The sequence below is a fragment of the Tachyglossus aculeatus genome, chromosome 3 (genome assembly GCF_015852505.1).
Source record: "Tachyglossus aculeatus isolate mTacAcu1 chromosome 3, mTacAcu1.pri, whole genome shotgun sequence".
NCBI lineage: Eukaryota > Metazoa > Chordata > Mammalia > Monotremata > Tachyglossidae > Tachyglossus > Tachyglossus aculeatus.
Genome location: NC_052068.1, coordinates 53,823,994 through 53,846,484, shown reverse-complemented (window position 1 = coordinate 53,846,484; position 22,491 = coordinate 53,823,994). Strand labels below are relative to the sequence as shown.

At 45.1% G+C, this 22,491-nt stretch overlaps 1 protein-coding gene and 1 non-coding gene across 3 annotated transcripts in view; one reads left to right on the top strand and one right to left on the bottom strand.

The window, feature by feature from the left end:
• BICC1 (BicC family RNA binding protein 1) overlaps positions 1 to 22,491 on the top strand; it is a 313,234-nt gene that overhangs the window by 4,210 nt on the left and 286,533 nt on the right. The gene's annotated exons all lie outside the window — the stretch shown is intronic.
• On the bottom strand, positions 1,629 to 1,769 carry LOC119926310. Its single transcript, XR_005450197.1, has one exon. It is a non-coding gene; the product is annotated as a small nucleolar RNA SNORA7 (small nucleolar RNA).

Sequence of the window (22,491 nt, the reverse complement as noted above, 5' to 3'; positions counted from 1 at the left end):
CGGCTTTCTTTAAAAAAAAAAAAGAATGCTTTTGGTTTAATTTATGGTTTAATTCCCATTTAAAGTTTGTGTTCAGGTTATTATCTATTTGCCTGCCTGTCATTCTTTCTGGCTGTAATGCTTCTTGTACAGAAAATCTTTAAGACTAGCATTACTTCAAGATTCCTATGCAACTGAATGAGTGGAAATCCAAGCCCTCATTTCCTCTTTTCCCATTTCCTTCTGCATTACCTTTGCCCTTGGATTTGCCCCCTTCATTCACCCTTCCCTCAGCACTGATGTACATATCTGTAATTTATTTATACTACTGTCTTTCTCTCTAATCTGCAAGCTTGGTATGGGCTGGGAATGTGTCTACCAATTCTGTTGCATTGTACTCCCCTAAGTGCTTACTGTGTGCAGAGCATCGTGCCTTGTGAGAAGCTTAGAACAGTGCTTTGCACATAGTAAGCGTTTAATAAATGCCATTATTATTATTAAGCAGTGTGGTATAGTGGATAGAGCATGGGCCTGGCAGTCAGAAGGTCATGGGCTCTAATTCTGGCTCCCCCACTTGTCTTCTGTGTGACCTTGGGCAAGTCACTTCGCTTCTCTGTGCCTTAGTTTCCTCATCTGTGAAATGAGGATTCATTCAATCATATTTATTGAGCGCTCACTGAGTACAGAGCACTGTACTAAGTGCTTGGAAAGTACAATTTGGCAACAGAGACAATCCGTATCCAACAATGGGCTCACAGTCTAGAAGGGGGAGACAGAAAACAAAAGAAAACAAGTAGACAGGCGTCAATAGCATCAAAATAAATAGAATTATAGATATGTACACATCGTTAATAAAATAATAAATTGTGCAAATATACCCAAGTGCTGTGGGGCAGGGAAGGGGGTAGAGCAGAGGGAGTGGGGGAGTAGGGTTGATGGGGAGGGGAGGAGGAGCAGAGGAAAAGGGGGGCTCAGTCTGGGAAGGCCTTCTGGAGGAGGTGAGTTCTCAGTAGGGCTTTGAAGTGGGGAGGAGAACTAGTTTGGCAGATGTGAGGAGGGAGGGCATTCCAGGCCAGAGTTAGGATGTAGTCAAGGGGTTGACGGTGGGACAGGCGAGAACGAGGCACAGTGGGGAGGTTAGCGACAGAGGAGCGGAGTGTGCGGGCTGGGGTGTAGAAGGAGAGACGGGAGGTGAGGTAGGAGGGGGCAAGGGGGCAAGATTGAGACTGTGAGTCCCACATGGGACAAGACTGTGTCCAACCTGATTAACTTGTATATACCTCAGCTCTTAGAACAGTCCCTGGCACATAGTAAGCACTTAGCAAATACCATTATAATTATTATTATTATTGGACTGAGTGCTCAGTAAATGCGATTAATACAGTTGCTTTTAAAGATGCAAGTAAAATTTAACTTTTAGATGTCGTTGTTGTCTTATGCTGTTGTCGCCTCCGACCCATAGTGATGCCATGGATACATCTCTCCCAGAACGCCCCACCTCCATCTGCAATCATTCTGGTAGTATATCCATAGAGTTTTCTTGGTAAAAATACAAAAGTGGTGTATCATTGTCTCATTACCGCAGTAAACTTGAGTCTCTGCCCTCAACTCTCTCCCATGCCACTGCTGACCAACACAGGGGAATTTTGACTTGTAGCAGATTGCCTTCCACTCGCTAGCCACTGCCCAAGCTAGGAATGAAATGGATAGGCCTCTGCTTGACTCTCCCTCTCATAGTCAAGACTGGTACTGGAGTCCTGGAAAGTCTCCAGGTATGACCCTGAGAGGGCAACGTTTAGATACTAAGTATAATAATTATTAAATCTGTGTCCCTCTTCCAAGTGAACTGAGGTTAAGGCATCTTCCTTCCCTTGTTTTTTTCCCTTCTCTGCACCTTGCTCCCTATCAAAAATCTAGGCAATTGTGTGCAACATTAATGAATGTGTGGGATATTCTTCCTCAGCTATATTCCTATGATACCATTATCCTTGAGAGTGACCTCTTTTGGATCAGAGAAGCAGTATGACTTAGTGGATAGAGCATGGGCCTGAAGGGTAAAGGTATCATTGGAATACAGCTGAAGAAGAATGTCCCACACGTTCACTAATGCTGCACACAATTGCTCGGATTTTTGATAGGAAGGTGCAAGGATTTGAAGAGAACAAAGGAGGGAAGATGCATTAAAATTTATATATTGGCTGAATTTTAACAAAAAAATCTAAAACAGAGCCTGCCATAACCCATGCATCCTTGAGAAGCAGTGTGACCTAGTGGAAAGAGCACGGTTTTGGGAGGCAAGGGACCTGGGTTCTAATCCAGGCTCCAGCACTTGTTTGCTGTGTGATGTTGGACAAGTCACTTAACTTCTCTGGACCTCAGTTACCTCATCTGTATAATGCGGTTTAACAGTGAGCCCTATATGGGGCAGGGACTGTGTCCAACCCAATTATCTCATTTCTACCACAGTGCTTAGTACAGTGCCTGGCACATGGTAATCTCCTAACAAATACCATTAAAAAAATCCTTGTATCACATTGAGCAATCTGATAGGATAATTTATGTTGCATTTAGACTTAGGGAATTCATAATTAGTCTGATGAAGAAAGAATAGCTATCAAGGAGAAGATAAAGGGGAAAATGGTGTGAGTGTATTCTATTCCATACAGACAAGAAGAGTCTTAAAATTTTTTTGACACTTTTACATTTTGGTAGTCCCTTAATTCTGTACAGCTGGATCCCTAACTACTTTTGAGCAGACAAATGGAACCATTATAATTAAATATGACATTGTTTTTTCAGTGTGTTCAAACAGAGCGAAAGCTTCCAGGGTGAAATAGCAAAGGCAGACAATCTAGCCCTAAGCCTAGGTAGTACAGCTTGGTGACTATACTGTTTGGAATTTATTTCTAATGAGATGGACTCTCCTGGGGGTAAGTTAATCTTTAATCAGTTAACATATTTACTAGTAGAGAAACCCTTCAGTGGAATGGAGCAAAAATTCAAAAAAGCAATATGTTGACAGGTAATGGACAAGAAAAACCTATTGCTGGTTTAAAATTTATGTCTAAATCAAGTCAAATGAAATTTGAATTTTTAAAGAACCAATCAATATTATTTTTGCTCTGTGCCAAGCACTCTACTGAGCACTCGGGATAGTACAGTAGAGTTAGACACAATCCCTGCCCTCAAGGAGCTTGCAATCGGAGGTAGACAGAAATTGTCTTAGAGCTGAGGAGAGTGCCTCGGAGTACCTTTTTGTTTTACGCTTGCAAAATAATTACTTGCGGCAGTTAGAAGTCATTAGTGAAGTTGGATTGGACCAGCTATCTGTGCAGTTCACTGTACATCTCACCCCATCTTATTGTTTGTTTAATCTTGTTTTGTTTTTTTTAAGAGCAGATTTTGGATGGATCACTTGTGTATCAGTTTCTTTTATTCTAGGAGAAATTTGACTTTAACCTTGTATTCAAACAGGAACTACTCTAAGGCAGTGTATTCTATACACTGGAGATGCTCAAAAAATACTGCTCCTGATGATTGACGGTATTAAATATTCATTCATTCATTCAATTGCATTTATTGAGCACTTACTGTGTGCAGAGCACTGTACTAAGCGCTTGGGAAGTACAAGTTGGCAACATATAGAGATGGTCCCTACCCAACAGTGGGCTCACAGTCTAGAAGGGGGAGACAGACAACAAAACATATTAACAAAATAAAATGAATAGAATAAATATGTACAAATAAAATAAATAAATAGAGTAATAAATACATACAAACATATATACATATGTACAGGTGCTGTGGGGAGGGGAAGGAGGTAAGGCGGGGGGATGGGGAGGGGGAAGAAGGGGAGAGGAACGAGGGGGCTCAGTCTGGGAAGGCCTCCTGGAGGAGGTGAACTCTCAGTAGGGCTTTGAAGGGAGGAAGAGAGCCATCTTGACGGATGTGCAGAGGGAGGGCATTCCAGGCCAGGGGGAGGACGTGGGCTGGGGGTCGACGGCGGGACAAGCAAGAACGAGGCACAGTGAGGAGGTTAGCGGCAGAGGAGCGGAGGGTGCGGGCTGGGCTGTAGAAGAAAAGAAGGGAGGTGAGGTAGGAGGGGGTGAGGTGATGGAGAGCCTTGAAGCCGAGAGTGAGGAGTTTTTGCCTGATGCGTAGGTTGATTGATAGCCACTGGAGATTTTTGAGGAGGGGAGTAACATGCCCAGAGCATTTCTGTGCAAAGATTATCCGGGCAGCAGCGTGAAGTATAGATTGAAGTGGGGAGAGACAGGAGGATGGAAGATCAGAGAGGAGGCTGATGCAGTAATCCAGTCGGGATAGAATGAGAGACTGAACGAGCAGGGTAGCAGTTTGGATGGAGAGGAAAGGGCAGATCTTAGCGATGTTGCAGAGGTGAGCCCAGCAGGTTTTGGTGACGGATTGGATGTGAGGGGTGAACGAGAGAGCGGAGTCTAGGATGACACCAAGGTTGCGGGCTTGTGAGACGGGAAGGATGGTAGTGCCGTCAACAGTGATGGGAAAGTCAGGGAGAGGGCAGGGTTTGGGAGGGAAGATAGGAGTTCAGTCTTGGACATATTGAGTTTTAGATGACAGGCAGACATCCAGATGGAGATGTCTTGAAGACAGGAGGAGACACGAGCCTGAAGGGAGGGAGAGAGAGCAGGGGCAGAGATGTAGATTTGGGTGTCATCAGCGTAGAGACGATAGTTGAAGCTGTGGGAGCGAATGAGGTCACCAAGGGAGTGAGTGTAGATAAGGACGATTTGTGTGACTTTTTAATGTTTTTTGTTAAGTGCAAACTATGTAGTGCAAGGCACTACTCTAAGTGATCGGGTAGATACAAGGTAATCAGGTTGGACACAGTCCATGTCCCACCGGAGGCTCACAGTCTTAATCCCCACTTTACAGATGAGGTAACGGACACAGAGAAGTTAAGGAGTTTGCCCAAGATCACACAGCAGACAAATGGAGGAGTCGGTATTAGAACCCAGTCCTCCTGACTCTCAGGCCTGTGTTATGTTTCCTGGGCCATGCTGCTTCTCTGATCCAATAGAGGTTACTCTCCAGGATAAAGGTATGTTTGGAATATAGGTGAGGAAGACTATCCCACACATTCACTAATGCTTAGATTTTTGATGGGGAGCAAAGTGCAAAGAAGTGGAAAAAAAATCAAGGGAGGGAAGATGCATTAAGGTTTAGGTGAAAGTTCTGTAAAGTTTCAAGTTAAAACTTGATTGGAGCTAAATTCAGGTATTGAGTGCCTAATAAAGGTGGGTACACACTAAAATTCTTTCTATTAATGAGTGCATCTTAACTGTAGACACTTTTAACCATTCAATTTCCTTGACTTTGGGACAAAACAAAATCTTGCATTGAGTCAACCATTTTCAGGGATAAAGCTTTTTTCCTCTTTTCTCCTGTCTAAATTATTTTCTCTCCCATTTATGTATAAGCTCTTCCAAGGCAAGAATTGGTCTTAACTTAATTGTACTCTTCCAAGCTGGAGGTACATAGTTCTTTGCCTGCAGGGTGCTCAAATACTACTGATTGATTATTTCAACAAACCAGGAAGACATTCTAATTCACCTATATGCTACCATATTGAGTGAATTTGTTGCTAAAAAACAGACCAAGCTGTTTTTCAGAAAGCCTCATAAGTTTCCTTTCTACAAGTTCATTGTGGCATTGGTCTTCCTTCTGGTTGTAAGACTTGGCCTAAGGATAGAAGACAATCCAAACTTTCTGAATCAGACTGTAAGCTTGCCCTCTAGACTGTAAGCTCACTGTGGGCAAGGAATGTGTCTGTTGTGTTGTACTACCCCAAGTGCTTAATACAGTGTCCTGCACACAATAAGTGCTCAGTAAATATGATTGATTGATTGATGCCTATGAACTACAGGGGTGCCCCGTGAGACAGTTGGGTTACCTTCCTAGACAATGTGGTTGCATCCTGAATGGTTCAAGTTCCTTTTAATAATAATATTAATAGTAATAACAATAATAATAATGGTATTTGTTAAGAGCTTGCCATGTGCCAGGCACTGTTCTAAGCACTGGGGTAGATACAGTATAATCAAGGTTGGACACAGTCCCCATCCCACATTCATTCATTCAATCGTATTTATTGAGCGCTTACTGTGTGCAGAGCACTGTACTTAGCGCTTGGGAAGTACAAGTTGGCAATATATAGAGATGGTCCCTACCGAACAGCGGGCTCACAGTCTAGAACACGGGGCACTCAGTCTTAATACCCATTTTACAAATGAGGGAACTGAGGCACAGAGGAAATGAAATGACTTGCCCAAGGTCACACAGCATACCAGTGGTAGAGTCAGGATTAGAATCCATGACCCTCTGTATCCCAGCTCCTTGCTGTGTCCACTAGGTCATGCTCCCTAAAGGAAAGTAAAAATTTCACTGTAAATCTCTCCCCTGTTCCTAAGGGGAGAGATTTACAGTGAAATTTTTACTTTTCTGCCACTCCCAAACTTGGCCCCCTCATCCCCTGCATCCCCAGTTCCCTTCACCGCCACCCGCCCCCCTCAATTTTTTTTTTTTTTTTACTTTCAGAGCAGCTACATCACCCCTTCCCATCTCCTTCCTTTTGCAGATTTGTAGCCCCACCTCCTCACCCCAGCTGGCATTAACAGGCTGGGCATGTGAAGAGATTGAGGAGGTGCAGCACCAATGGAAAGAGCATGGGCCTGGGAGTCAGAGGAACTGGGTTCTAATCCCGGCTCTGCCGGAGTCAGAGAAATTGGGTTCTAATCCCAGTTTTGCCATTTGTGTCATCCGTGTCCTTGGACAAGTCACTTCTCTGTGCCTCAGTTCCCTCATCTGTAAAATGGGGATGCAGTACCTGTCCTCCCTCCTACTTAGGAGAAGCAGCGTGGTTCAGTGGAAAGAGCACTGGCTTTGGAGTCAGAGGTCAGGGGTTCAAATCCTGGCTCCACCAACTGTCAGCTGTGTGACTTTGGGCAAGTCACTTGACTTCTCTGTGCCTCAGTTCCCTCATCTGTAAAATGGGGATTAAGACTGTGGGACACGTGGGACAACCTGATCACCTTGTATCCCTCCAGCACTTAGAACAGTGCTTTGCACATAGTAAGTGCTTAACAAATACCATTATTATTATTATTATTATTGTAAGCCCCTCGTGGGACCTGATTATCTTGTATCTACCCCCAGTGCTTAGTACAGTGCTTGGCATATAATAAACACTTAACAAATGCCACAGTATGAGGACAGTAGTTGTTCGTCTAAAGGCAACAGCTGTTGCCCTCATCCTGTGCTGGCTTCTTAGGTTAGGCAGGGAGATGGGGCTTTGAGCCGAAGAAGAAAAGGGTGGTGCCACACACACTGCTTGTGGTGGGGCTGCTTGTATGACCACTCAGTGTGAAGCAGTGTGGCATGCTGGTTAGTGAATAGAGCACAGGCCTGGGAGTCTGAAGGACCTGGGCTTTCATCCTGGCTTTGCCTCATGTCTTCTGTGTGACCTTGGGCAAGTCCCTTAACTTCTCTGGGCCTCAGTAACCTCATCTGTAAAATGGGGATTGAGAGTGTGAGCCCCATGTGGGTCAGGGACTGTGTCCAACCTGATTAACTTGTATCTACCTCAGTGCTTAGAACAGTCCTTGGCACATTGTACTTCCTAAGCACTATTGTTATTATTATTATCACCAGTTCAAAATGAAAAAAAAATACTGGCATCTGAGGGGATGTTGGAAGGAAGCAATTCTGGGCTATGGGGTGGAGGGGAGGGGTCAGGAAAATTGGAGTAGGGAGAGCGGGAAGGGAACGGGGTGAGAGGTAGAAGGGCAGTCCATTAGCGCAGCAAGGATTGATCATTTTTGGTCAACAGTGCAGTAGGGAATGTCAGTCGATCTTTTCTCCCAAACTTGCACCCATGCACAGGGCCTCATCATCAGTAGTTTCATTTTTGAAAACAAAGGACAGCTGTGTATCTAAAGTATATGCCGGTATTTTAGAAATGGAAGAAAAGAAACTGATTTACACTTGGGAGTAATTCCATAATAAATGTGAATACAAAACTGTATCAAAACCCACCGGTTTTATCTGTTTTTAAATATAGCCTTTTGTTTGTGGCTGCCAAAAGTGACGTTTGTTGTACAGTTGGTTGTTTAGAGGCATAGAGGGATTTAGTCAAGGGTCACAGTATTAGCTTGTCACTGAGCTAGTAAGTGGGGGTACTGTTATTAAAACATCTTTGAATGTACAATTCTGGACTTTCCAAGCTAACGTAAGGTGTCTTGGGTATCACAAACCAGAAGGCTGATCTGTCTGGGTGACTTGAGGGAGGGAAGCATGGGTCATTGTTGTGATCATCCAGGCTGCAGCCAAGGGATAAGCTGGAGGATAGGCAATCACAGTTGGTGAGAGGGTTTTTCAAAAAAATACATTGTAGATAATCCACTATTGGATCACTGAGAAGTTAAAATAGAATTCATTCTGTCAGAAGCCTAAAATCAATCATGCTCAGGTAACTTGAGTTTTCACCTAAAGTAGTGAAATCGAGTTGTCTCCTTTTTGACCAGAATTTCTCTTGAATTTTAGCTATTTGTGGGTGTCTGGGAAGGACTGCTCCTTGTAGGCTGGGAACATGTCTACCAATATCTGTTGTACTGTACGGTCCCAAGTGAGAAGCACTGTGGTCTACTGGTTAGAGCCTGGGCCTGGGAGTCAGAGGGTCCTGGGTTCTAGTGCTGACTCCATAACCTGTCTGCTGTTGGACCTTGGGCAAGTCCCTTAACTTCTCTATGCCCCAGTTATTTCATCTGGACAATAGGGATTAAGACTGTGAGCCCCATGTGGGACATGGACTGTGTCCACTCTGATTATTTTATAACTACCCCAGTACTTGGTTCGGTGCCTAGCACATAGTACGTGCATAACAAATACAATAAAAAGGTGCTTAGTACAGTGCTCTACATACAGTAAGTGCTCAATAAATAACAGTGATTAATTGAGTCTATGTCTGCAGAATGTTGCCCTAATGCAGATACATGGTATTGGGTAACAGTGGGTCTTCATTGCACCTGGAATTCCTGGCTCCCAAATGTATTGATTCTGAGAACATTTTCATGCCTTGGGAAGTAGGCTGAAAAGTTGTGTGAAAGTATTGGCCATGTTTTTTTTTGCATGTGTACTTATTTTAGTAAGTTATGTTTTCAATGACTTTTTCTGCAGGGTGGATTTCTAGGTGGAGGGGGTGGATTTCTAGATGGGAAAAAAGCAAGCTTTTTGAGTTAAAATTATGTTTTTCTTTTAATTAAAAATGCATGTATTTCATTCATTCAGTCGCATTTATTGAGCGTTTACTGCATGCTGAGCACTGTACTAAGTGCTTGTGAGAGTACAACAGTAAACAGACACATTCCCTGTCCACTATAAGCTTACAGTTTGGGCAGGGAGACAGGCATTAATATAAATAAATAAATTACGTATAAGTACATAAGTGCTGTGTGGCTGGGAGGGGGGATGAACAAAGGAAGGAAGTCAGGGTGATGCAGAAAGGAGTGGGAGAAAAGGAAACAGGCTTAAGTCAGGGAAGGCTTATTGGAGGAGCTGTACTTTCAATAAGGCTTTGAAGTGGGGGAGAGCAATTATCTGTCAGTTTCGAGGGGGGACGGTGTGGGTGAGAGGTCAATGGTGAGATCGAGGCACAATGAGAAGGTTAGCATTAGAGGAGCAAAGTGTGTCGGCTGGGTTGTAACAGGGGAGAGTAGTGAGGTGAAGTAGGAGCAGGCAAGATGATTGAGTCCTTTAAAGCCATTGGTGAGGAGTTTTTGTTTGATCCAGAGGTGGATGGGCAAACAATTGGTGTTTTTTGAGGAGCAGGTTGACATGTCCTGAATGTTTTTGTAGAAAAATGATCTGGGCAACAGAGTGAATATGGCCTGGAGTGGGGAGAGACAAGAGGCTGGGAGGTCAGCAAGGAGGCTGATGCAGTAATCCAGGCGAGATAGGTTGAGTGATTTTATTAACGTGGTAGCAGTTTGGATGGAGAGGAACGGGCCAATTTTAGCAATGTTGTGAAGGCAGTACTGACAGGATTTACTGATGGATTAATATGTTGGTTGAATGAGAGAGAGGAGTCAAGGCTAATGCCCAGGTTTTGGGCTTGTGAGACAGAAAGGATGGTGGAGCTGTTTGCAGTAATGGGAAAGTCAGGGGGAGGACAGGGTTTGAGTGGGAAGATCAGGAGTTCTGTTTTAGACATGTTAAGCTTGAGGTGGCGGGAGGACCTCCAAGGAGAAATGTCTTGAAGACAGGAGGAAATGTGAGACTGCAGAGAGGGGGAGAGATCAGGGCTGGAGATGTAGATTTGGGTGGCATCTGTATAGAGGTGTTAGTTGAAGCCTTGGGAATAAGTGAGTTCTCCAAGACAGTGGGTGTAGATGGAAAATAGAAGGGGACCCAGAACTGAACCTTGAGGGAATCCCCACAGTTAGGGGGTGGGAGGCAGAGGAGGAGCCTGCGAAGGAGACTGAGAATGAACAGCCAGAGAGATAAAAGGAGCACCAGGCGAGTACACTGTCACTGAAGCCAATGTTGTTTGATGTTACCAGGAGAAGGAGGTGGTTGATAGTGGTGAAGGTAAATGAAAGATTGAGGAGGATTAGAGTGTAGTACAGATAGTTGGATTTGGCAAGAAGGAGATTATTGATGACCTTTGAGAGGATGGTTTCTGTGGAGTGAAGAGGACAGAAACCAGATTGGAGGAAGTCATGGAGAGAATTAGAGGAGAGGAATTTGAGACAGTGGGTGTAGACAACTCACTCAAGGCGTTTGGAGAGCAATAGTAAGAGGGAGATGGGTTGATAACTGGAGGGAGCCATGGGGTCAAAGGAGGGAAGATAGGAGAGACATGGGCATGTTTGAAAGCAGTGGGGAGGAAGCCACTGGAGAGAGAAAAGTTGAAGATGGCAGTTAGGGAGGGAATAAGAGAGAGGGCAAGTGTTTTGATAAGTTGCAAAGGAATGACATCAGATGTGCAGGTGGAGGGAGTGGATTTTGAGAGGAGGTAGGAGGTAGATCTCTAGAGATACTGCCAGGAAAGGTGGGAGAGTTGAAGAAGGGGCAGAAGCCGGGGAGGGACTGAGGAGGAACTGGGAAGATTTTATGGCGATCACGCCTGATAGTGTGAATGTGGTCAGGTCATTAGGGGCAAGGAGTGGGGGAGGCAGGGGAAGGGAGTTACATGTCTGGAACAACTGGTGAGGGCATTGGGCATGGATGTCAATAAGGGTGGAGAAATAATTTTGCCATGCAGAGGAGAGGGCAGAGTTAAAGCATGTAAGGATAAATTTGAAGTGGACGGTTGGCCTGTTATTTATAATTCAAAGTAGTTTTCTGTGTTTATAGAAAGTCTGTTGTTAAAGTGATCCTAAGCATTTAGTACAGTTCTCTGTACACAGTATGTGCTGAACGAGTACCATTGATAAATTGATAGTGAAACAAAATGGCAAGAATGAACTTGTGACTGGACCAGTGATGGGTTTTAAGAACCAAGGTTGCTTGTCTTTTTGACTGATTGGTGACAGATACTTCTGAGGAAACTAAGCTTCTTGTGGGCAGAAAATATGCCTACTAATTCTATTGTATTCTCCCAAGGGCTTAGTATATTGCTTTGCACACAGTAAGCACTCAATCAATACCATTTTTGATTGAAAATTGCAGTTTGATATTAGAACATTGAAGTGGAAATTCCTCCTACCAACTGATTAATCACTGGTATTTACTGAGCGTTTATTGTGTGCAGGGCACTGATGATTCATTGGAATTATGGAGTAAAAGGGCTGATTGTATGACATATTCATTGATGCAACTGCTGTTCATTACCATGTGGTTTAAAATGATATTGTTCATGAGTGAGTGACAGTAGTTAATTTTGTTTTAATTTTACCAAGAAAACTATGGATACATTACCAGAATGATTGGAGATCAAGGTGGGGTGTTCTGGGAGAGATGTGTACATCATCATCATCATCATCGTCAATCGTATTTATTGAGCGCTTACTATGTGCAGAGCACTGTACTAAGCACTTGGGAAGTACAAATTGGCAACATATAGAGACAGTCCCTACCGAACAGTGGGCTCACAGTCTAAAAGGGGGAGACAGAGAACAAAACCAAACATACTAACAAAATAGAATAGATATGTACAAGTAAAATAAATAAATAAATAGAGTAATAAATATGTACAAACATATATACATATATACAGGTGCTGTGGGGAAGGGAAGGAGGTAAGATGGGGGGATGGAGATGGGGACGAGGGGGAGAGGAAGGAAGGGGCTCAGTCTGGGAAGGCCTCCTGGAGGAGGTGAGCTCTCAGTAGGGCCTTGAAGGGAGGAAGAGAGCTAGCTTGGCGGATGGGCAGAGGGAGGGCATTCCAGGCCCGGGGGATGACGTGGGCCGGGGGTCGATGGCGGGACAGGCGAGAACGAGGTACGGTGAGGAGATTAGCGGCGGAGGAGCGGAGGGTGCGGGGTGGGCTGTAGAAGGAGAGAAGGGAGGTGAGGTAGGAGGGGGCGAGGTGATGGAGAGCCTTGAAGCCATGGAGTCGCTATGGGTCGGACAAGACTTGACCGCATAAGACCCACCACCACAATTAAAAAAAAATACTGTCTCGATTTAGAACTTTGCTTCATAATCTCATATTAGAATGACTCTGGTCAAACAACTGGCCTAGTGGATAGAGCACGGGCCTAGGAGTCATAAGGACCTGGGTTCTAATCCTGCTCCTCCACTTGTCTGCTGTGTGACTTTGGGGAAGTCACTTCACTTCTCTGGGCCTCAGTTACCTCATCTGCAAAACGACTGTGAGCCCCACCTGGAACATGGACTAGAATTAGCTTGTATCTACCTCAGCGAATAGTACGGTGCTTGGCACATAATAAGCACTTAACAAAATACCATTAAAAAACAAAACAAAAAAAACCCCTCTCAAGCCCTTCTTTGTGGCTTTCTGCCTTTTAAAAAATATTTCTTCGGTATTGACAGTTTGCCACCTTTTCAGTTGTGACCCCTCTGGGGGATGGGGAGCCTATCTGATCTGGTAACCTTGTATTTTACCCCAGCACTTAATACAGTACTTGTCACAGAGTAAGTGCTTAATAAATGCCAGTTTTATTATAAAGGCAGGCTCTGTGGAACTCTCCCCTGTGTTCTTTTAGGCTTTTTTTTTTTTTTGATGGGCTTTGTTAATATATTACAGCTAAAACAACAGCAGCACAATGGAGCTGGTGTAACCCTAAAATCACTGGATCAGGACAGCAGCTGTATGTGTTACTGTATGTGTTGGGATGATAGAATCTAGTAGTTGCATACTTCCAGAGCTTTCGGGTTTTTTGGGGTGGTGTGATTCTTTTTACTGAGAAGTGTACAGAGAAATGGTGGCTTGGGTGTTTTCTTTAGGTTTGCTTACCAATGAAACGTAACATTTAAAGATTAATTCTGTGTTTGAACACAATTTGAATGTTGAACCTACCTCACTCAGTATTAGCAGTTCCACTGAACCTTTCCAGAATCCTGTAAATTGAGGGCAGGGAACAAACCTGTTGCTACATTATGCAGCTAACATACACTGAAAATTGCATTTTTAATCTTTGCCGTCAGTGATTCCCAGGCCGATTTGGACTTCCATGTGCTAGGAGAGGCAGGACCTGTGCAGTATGGGGCCCAAGGCAATTACGCATATCCACCCTGCCATAAGAATGGAGAGATTTCAGGTTTGAAGTTAGACTTGTGGCCATCTTCCATTTCACTCTACATATATATCCCTCAACTTGGGGTCATGTCTTCATGTGACTGCACAGATGAAATACCTAGAATGTAGATCTCACTGCCCAGAATAATAATAACTATTATTATTGTGGTATTTAAGCACTTCCTATGTACCAGGCCCTGTCCTAAGCGCTGGGGTAGATACAAGTTAATCAGGTTGGTTAGAGCCTGTGTCCCATATGGGGATCACCGTCTTAATCCACATTTTTCAGATGAGGTAACTGCCACAGTAACCCTCTACTTTCTATCCCCACAGAGAAATAGTGTGGTCTAGTGAACAGAACATGGGCCTGGGAGCTAGAAGGACCTGGATTCTAATCCCAGTTCTGCCACTTGTCTGCTGTATGACTTTGGGCAAGTCACTTAACTTCCCTGTCACACCTGGGGCTCACAATCTCAATCCACATTTTACAGATGAGGCCCAGATAAATTGAGTTGCCCAAGTTGTGAACCCTTAGGGAGAGCATCAGCACTAACCCAGACCATATAGAGAAGCAGTATGGCTCAGTAGAAAGAGCACGGGCTTGGGAGTCAGAGGTCATGGGTTCTAATCCTGGCTCCACCACACGTGTGCTGTGTGACCTTGGGCAAGTCACTTAACTTCTTTGAGCCTCAGTTACTTCATCTGTAAAATGGGGATTAAGACTGTGAGCCCCACATGGGACAACCTGATCACCTTGTATCCCTCCAGCACTTAGAACAGTGCTTTGCACATAGTAAGTGCTTAACAAATGCCATCATCATTATTATTATTATTATTGTTATATAACCTTCCCGACTGAAAGGCAGTGTACGCCAGACCTGCCTTCTGCATCTGCCATTGGACTGCTGGGTGGCCTTGGGGAAGTTTGTCATTATGCATCACATTCCTCATCAGTAGAGAAACAGCATGGCCAAGTGGGCAATCCTGTCTCTGTTAACTTGTCTGCTGTGTGACCTTGGGCAACTCACTTAGTTTCTCTGTGCCTCAGGTTCCTCATCTGTAAAGTGGGGACTAAGATTGTCAGGCCCATGTAGGATAGGGACTGTATCCAACCTGATTAGCATGTATCTACCCCATCACTTAGTACAATGACTGGCACAAATAAGTGCTTAAATAAATAGAGTAATAAATACTTACAAACATATATACATATGTACAGGTGCTGTGGGGAAGGGAAGGAGGTAAGGCGAGGGGGATGGAAAGGGGGAGGAGAGGGAGAGGAAGGAGGGGGCTCAGTCTGGGAAGGCCTCCTGGAGGAGGTGAGATCTCAGTAGGGCCTTGAAGGGAGGAAGAGAGCTAGCTTGGCTGATGTGGGGAGGAAGGGCATTCCAGGCCAGGGGGATGACGTGGGCCAGGGGTCGATGGCGCGACAGGTGAGAACGAGGCATGGTGAGGAGATTAGCGGCAGAGGAGCGGAGGGTGCGGGCTTCAACCGCTCACTCTCCACTGGTTTCTTCCCCTCTGCCTTCAAACATGCCCACGTCTCCCCCATCCTAAAAAAACCCTCTCTTGACTCCACCTCCCCTTCTAGTTATTGCCCTATCTCCCTCCTACCATTCCTTTCCAAACTACTTGAACGCGTCGTCTACACCCGCTACCTCGAATTCCTCAACGCCAACTCTCTCCTCGACCCCCTCCAATCTGGCTTCCATCCCCTACATTCCACGGAAACTGCCCTCTCAAAGGTCACCAGTGACCTCCTGCTTGCCAAATTCAACGGCTCCTACTCTATCCTAATCCTCCTCGAACTCTCAGCTGCCCTCGACACTGTGGACCTCCCCCTTCTCCTCAACACGCTATCCATCCTTGGCTTCACAGACTCTGTCCTCTCCTGGTTCTCCTCTTAGCTTTCCGGCCATTCATTCTCAGTCTCTTTTGTGGCTCCTCCTCCCCCTCCCATCCCCTTACTGTAGGGGTTCCTCAAGGGTCAGTTCTTGGTCCCCTTCTGTTCTCGATCTGCACTCACTCCCTTGGTGACCTCATTCGCTCCCACGGCTTCAACTATCATCTCTACGCTGATGACACCCAAATCTACATCTCTGCCCCTGCTCTCTCTCCCTCCCTTCAGGCTCGTGTCTCCTTCTGCCTTCAAGACATCTCCATCTGGATGTCTTCCCGCCATCTAAAACTCAATATGTCCAAGACTGAACTCCTTATCTTCCCTCCCAAACCTGCCCTCTCCCTGACTTTCCCATCACTGTTGACGGCACTACCATCCTTCCCATCTCACAAGCCTGCAACCTTGGTGTCATCCTAGACTCTGCTCTCTCGTTCACCCCTCACATCCAATCTGTCACCAAAACCTGCCAGTCTCACCTCTGCAACATCGTCAAGATCCGCCCTTTCCTCTCCATCCAAACTGCTACACTACTGTTTCAATCTCTCATCCTGTCCTGACTGGATTACTGCATCAACCTCCTCTCTGATCTCCCATCCTCCTGTCTCTCCCCACTTCAATCTATACTTCATGCTGCTGCCCGGTTAATCTTTATGCATAAACGCTCTGGGCATGTTACTCCCCTCCTCAAAAATCTCCAGTGGCTACCAATCAACCTACGCATCAGGCAAAAACTCCTCACTCTCGGCTTCAAGGCTCTCCATCACCTCACCCCCTCCTACCTCACCTCCCTTCTTTCCTTCTACAGCCCAGCCTGCACCCTCCGCTCCTCTGCCACTAACCTCCTCACTGTGCCTCGTTCTCGCTTGTCCCGCCATCGACCCCCGGCCCACCTCCTCCCCCTGGCCTGGAATGCCTTCCCTCCCCACATCTGCCAAGCTGTCTCTCTTCCTCCCTTCAAAGTCCTACTGAGAGCTCACCTCCAGTAAGCCTTCCCAGACTGAGCCCCCTCCGTCCTCTCCCCCTCCTCCCCTCCCCACCCCCCCGCCTTACCTCCTTCCCCTCCCCACAGCACCTGTATATATGTATATATGTTTGTATTTATTTATTACTCTATTTTACTTGTACATATTTATTCTATTTATTTTATTTTGTTAATATGTTTTGTTGTCTGTCTCCCCCTTCTAGACTGTGAACCTGCTGTTGGGTAGGGACCGTCTCTATATGTTGCCAACTTGTACTTCCCAAGCGCTTAGTATAGTGCTCTGCACACAGTAAGTGGTCAATAAATACGATTGAATGAATGAATAAAGAACCATTTATAATGGAATTAAGGAACTGTCATAGCTATGCTGCTGGGCAGTTAATCAAGCTGTTCTAGAGATTCCCAACTGGTAGGAGAAGCCCATTATCACTTTATATTACTATAGCAAGGGTGTGAATGTGTCAGGAGTTTCCTGTCATTCATTACATGATTTCCTGTCATTCATCCTGAAGAGAGCGACAGAGAACCAGGCCACCAAGGGAACGTCAGGGAGAGGCAGCAAAAGAGCCTGGGAGAGATTGATGGAGGTAGGCTGTCTTTTCTGTGGCCAGGACTCTCACTGCCCTTCTGCCTTCCTGCCCTTAGCTGGCCTTCTGTGGCCACTACAGTATCTTTTTTTTTAATGGTATTTAAGCGCTTACTGTAATAATTATGGTACTATGTGTCAAGCCCTGTTCTAAACTCTGGGGTAGATACAGGATAATTGGGGTGGACACAGGCCCTGTCCCACATAGGGCTCACAGTCTTAATCCCCATTTTACGGATAAGGGAACTAAGGCACAGAGTAGTGAAGTGGGAAATAGTTTCCCAGTTTATATATCTACTCTCTTCACCTGCTACTCCTTTACTCCCTCATTTCTTTTTTTTTAAATGGTATTTGGTAAGCACCTTTTATGTGCCAGCCACTGTACTAAGTGCTGCATAGATACAAGCTAATCAAGGTGGACACAGTCCATGTCCCACCTGGAGCTCACAGTCTCAATCCCCATTTTACTAATAAAGTAACTGAGGTACAAAGAAGTGAACTGACTTTCCCAAAGTAACACAGCAAACAAGTGGCAGAGTTGGGATTAGAACCCAGGTACTTCTGATTCCCAGGCCTGTGCTCTATCCAGTAAGGCCATGCTGCTTCTCATTTTCTTCCAAGTTCATCTCCTGAATGTACCTGACTTTCAACTCCCTCACCTCCCTTCCCTTACCCTCATTGTTTCCCTGGCCTGGAATTCCCTCTCATCCCAGCTCTGTGTGTATTCAAAGAGCTATTAAAATCCCACCTCTTCAAATAAGCCTTCGGAGCAGCACCCAGCACTCTAATAATGTACCTACCCACTAACCATTTCTAGTACTGATGTGTTTATTTACACTCATCTTCAGCATTTGTTTATTGTATTTACATAAAATATGTTTGTACATTCAAAGATTTAATTTTGATTACTCTAATTGTAAACATTTCATATCTGCTTCTCCCAGCTCCTTGTGGACCGGTAATATGTCACTGTTCTATGCACTGGGCCAGATATAGTCCCTGTCCCACATGGGGCTTACATTCTGAGTAGGAGAACAGGTATTGAAACCCCATTTTGCAGATGGGGAACTGAGGCACAGAGAAGTTAGTGACTTGCCCAAGGCCACCTGGTAGAAAAGTGGAGGAGCCAGAATTAGAATCCAGGTCCTCTGACTTCCAGGCCCTCAAGCTTTCCACTAGGCCACACTGATTCTTTCATGACTTCTTTGAATTATATTTTCCCAAGTGCTTAGTACAATGCATTGCCTCCAGTAGGCACTTTATAACTACCACTACTATGTATCTTTATGATGATATGCCCCTCCCCCACGTATATTTTATTTTAGTGTTTACCTTCCCTGCTAGATTATAAGATCCTTGAGGGCAGGGATCACGTCAACTAACTTGATTTTCTTCTCTCCTGCGAAAGTTCCTCAAGGCCCATTCTGTGTCCTCTTCTACGCTCTGCCCACACCCACTCCTTTGGAGAACTCATTTGCTCCCAGTGCTTCAACTTGAACATGCAGATGATTCCTACACCTACATTTCCAGCCCTGACCTCTCTCCATCTCTGCAGTCTCGTATTTCCTTCTGCCTTCAGGACATCTCTACTTGGAGGTTCCTCTGACACCTCACATTTAATATGTTCAAAACAGTACTTCTTACGCAGTACTCCACGCAAGCCCTGGCCTCCCCGTGACTTTCCCATCACTTTAGACATCAGCACCACCCACCTTGTCTTTCAAGCGAGTAACCTCAACTGATCTGTCTCTCAACCCACATATTCAATCTGTCACCAAATCTGCTCCATTCAACCCTCGCAACATCACTAAAATCGGTCCTTTCCTCCTTCTTAAACTGCTACTATGCTGATTCAAGCACCTAGCATGTCCAACCTTGATTACTGCATCAGCCTCCTTGTTGGCCTCACTGCCTCCTGTCTCTCCCTACTTCCTGTCCTACCCATAGTGACTCCATATACACATCTCTCCCAGAATGCCCCACCTACATCTGCAATTGTTCTGGTGGTGGATCCCCAGAGTTTTCTTGGTAAAAATACAGAAGTGGTTCACCATTGCTGCCTCCCATGCTGTCAACTCGAGTCTCTGCCTTTGACTCTCTGCTATGCTGCTGCTTTCCAGCACAGGTGAGTTTTGCCCTGTAGCAGATTGCCTTTGACAGGCTAGCCATTGCCCAAGCTGGCAATGGAGTGGGTATGTCCCTGCTTGACTTTCCCTCCCTTAGCCGAGACAGGTAGAGTACTGGAAATTCTCTAGATGCCATACTGATGAAAGTTAGTCACTCTCCCCTTAATTTCAAAGCACATCTTTTCCAAGAGGCCTTCCCCAACTAAACCCTCCTTTCCTCTTCTCTCATTCTTTTCTACTTCTCCCTTACACTTGAAGTTGCACCCTATATTCACCCCGCCCTCAGCCACAAAGCACTTATGTTCATATCTGGAAGCAGCATAGCATAGTGGGTAGAGCACAGGCCTGGGAGTCAGTAGGTCATGGGTTCTAATCCTGGCTCTGCCACTTGTCTGCTGTGTGGCCTTGGAAAGTCGCTTCACTTTTCAGTTACCTCACCTGTAAAATGGGGACTAAGACTGTGAGCCCAATGTGGGACAGAGACTGTGTCCAACCTGATTTGCATGTATCCACCCCAGCGCTTAGTACAGTGTGGACACAGTGTCGACACGGTGGACCACCCCCTTCTCCTCAACATGCTATCCAACCTTGGCTTCACAGACTCCATCCTCTCCTGGTTCCCCTCTTATCTCTCTGGCCGTTCATTCTCAGTCTCCTTCGCAGGCTCCTCCTCCCCCTCCCATCCCCTTACTGAAAGGGTTCTTCAAGGGTCAGTTCTTGGTCTTTTGTTCTCCATCTATACTCACTCCCTTGGTGAACTCATTTGCTCCCACGGCTTCAACTATCATCTCTATGCTGATGACACCCAAATCTACATCTCCACCCCTTTTCTCTCTCCCTCCCTCCAGGCTCGTATCTCCTCCTGCCTTTAGGACTCCCCATCTGATGTCTGCCTGCCATCTAAAACTCAGCATGTCCAAGACTCAGCTCCTTATCTTCCCTCCCACACCCTGTCCTCTCCCTGACTTTCCCATCACTGTGGACAGCACTACCATCCTTCCCGTCTCACAAGCCCGCAACCTTGGTGTCATCTTTGACTCCGCTCTCTTATTCACACCACACATCCAATCTGTCACCAAAACCTGCCTGTCTCACCTCGACAACATCTCCAAGATCCACCCTTTCCTCTCCATCCAAACCACTACCTTGCTGATTCAATCTCTCATCCTATCCTGACTGGATTACTGCATCAATCTCCTTTCTGATCTCCCATCCTCCTGTCTCTCCCCACATCAGTCTATACTTCACTCTGCTGCCTGTATTATCTTTGTCCAGAAACACTCTGTGCATGCCACTCCCCTCCTCAAAAATCTCTAGTGGTTGCCTGTCAACCTACGAATCAAGCAAAAACTCCTCACTCTCGGCTTCAAGGCCCTCCATCACCTTGCTCCCTCCTATCTCACCTCCCTTCTCTCCTTCTATAGCCCAGCCCGCACACTCCTCTAACTCCTCTGCCACTGCTAACCTCCTCACTGGGCCTCGTTCTCGCCTGTCCCGCCATCGACCCCTGGCCTATGTCTTTCCCCTGGCCTGGAATGCCCTCCCTCCACACGTCTGCAAAACTAGCTCTCTTCCTCCCTTCAAAGCCCTACTGAGAGCTCACCTCCTCCAGGAGGCCTTCCCTGACTGAGCCCCCTTTTTCCTCTCCTCCTTCTCCCCTCCCCTCCCCATTACCCTCTCCTCTGCCCTACCCCCTTCCCCTCCCCACAGCATTTGTATGTATTTGTACATATTTATTACTCTATTTTATTTGTACATATTTATCACTCTATTTTATTAGTGATGTGTATATAGCTATAATTATATTTATGCTGATGGTATTGACACCTGTCTACTTGTTTTGTTTTGTTGTCTATTTTCCCCTTCTAGACTGTGAGCCCGTTGTTGGGTAGGGACTGTGTCTATATGTTGCTGATTTGTACTTCCCAAGCGCTTAGTACAGTTCTCTGCACATAGCACTCAGTAAATACAATTGAATGAATGAGTGAAAGTGTCTGGAAAATAGTAAGCACTTAACAAATGCCATTATTATTATTATTATTATTATTATTATATTCATGTCTACTACCCCTCTAGATTTTGAGCAGGAAATGTGTCTACCAGCTCTGTTATACTGGACTCTCTCAACTGCTTAGTGCAGTGCTGTGCAGGCAGTAAGAACTCAGTAAAATGATTGATTTGATAGTACAGTGCTCTGCACAGAGTAAGTGCTCAGTAAGTACTATTGATTGTCTTATTCCAAGATACTAAAGGTATTTAACTCAAACATTGTAAAATTAATTTCCTTGTGAGTTGCCACTAGATCATATTGTTGATGGGACCGTGGAAACAGTCATGCCATAGATCGTTCATTTGATTGTTGAATTGGCAGAAAAATTTACTCACAGATGGACAGGATAAGTTGCCATGGTAATTATATAAATAATAATAATTATGGTATTTAAGTGCTCACTATGTACCATTCATTCATTCATTCAATCGTATTTATTAAGTGCTTACTGTGTGCAGAGCACTGTACTAAGTGCTTGGGAAGTACAAGTTGGCAACATATAGAGACGATCCCTACCCAACAACGGGCTCACAGTCTAGAAGGGGGAGACAGACAACAAAACAAAACATGTGGACAAGTGTCAAGTCGTCAGAACCAGTCACTGTACTAAGCGCTGGAGTGGATAAAAGCAAATTAGGTAGGATATCTTCGCTGTCCCACGTTAGGGCTCACAGTTTCAATCCCCATTTTACAGGTGAGGTAACTGAGGCAAAGAGAAGTGAAGTGACTTCCCCAAGGTCACACAATAGACAAGTAGTGGAGCTGGGATCAGAACCCATGACCTTCTGACTCTCAGCCCGGGCTCTATCCACTATGCTAAGTGACTTTAAAAAGATACTTGAATAACTGGTTAACCCCAGTTCTAAATTCATTAATAATACTTTTCTCTGTTTCATGAGTTCACGTATTCCTCCATTAAAACCTGGGACGTGACGATTTCCTACTTAGCAATGCATGAAAACAGGACTGGAAACAGGCAGGGCTGTGGTAACTGGATCCTCCTTAATAGCATTTACATTTGGTGTTAACATGCACAGAGCTGAAAAACTTTAGTTATATTTTAAATTCTCAAGTTCTGAATGTGCTGAATATACTTTTCTTTTAAAAAATAAATAAACGAAAGGGATTTG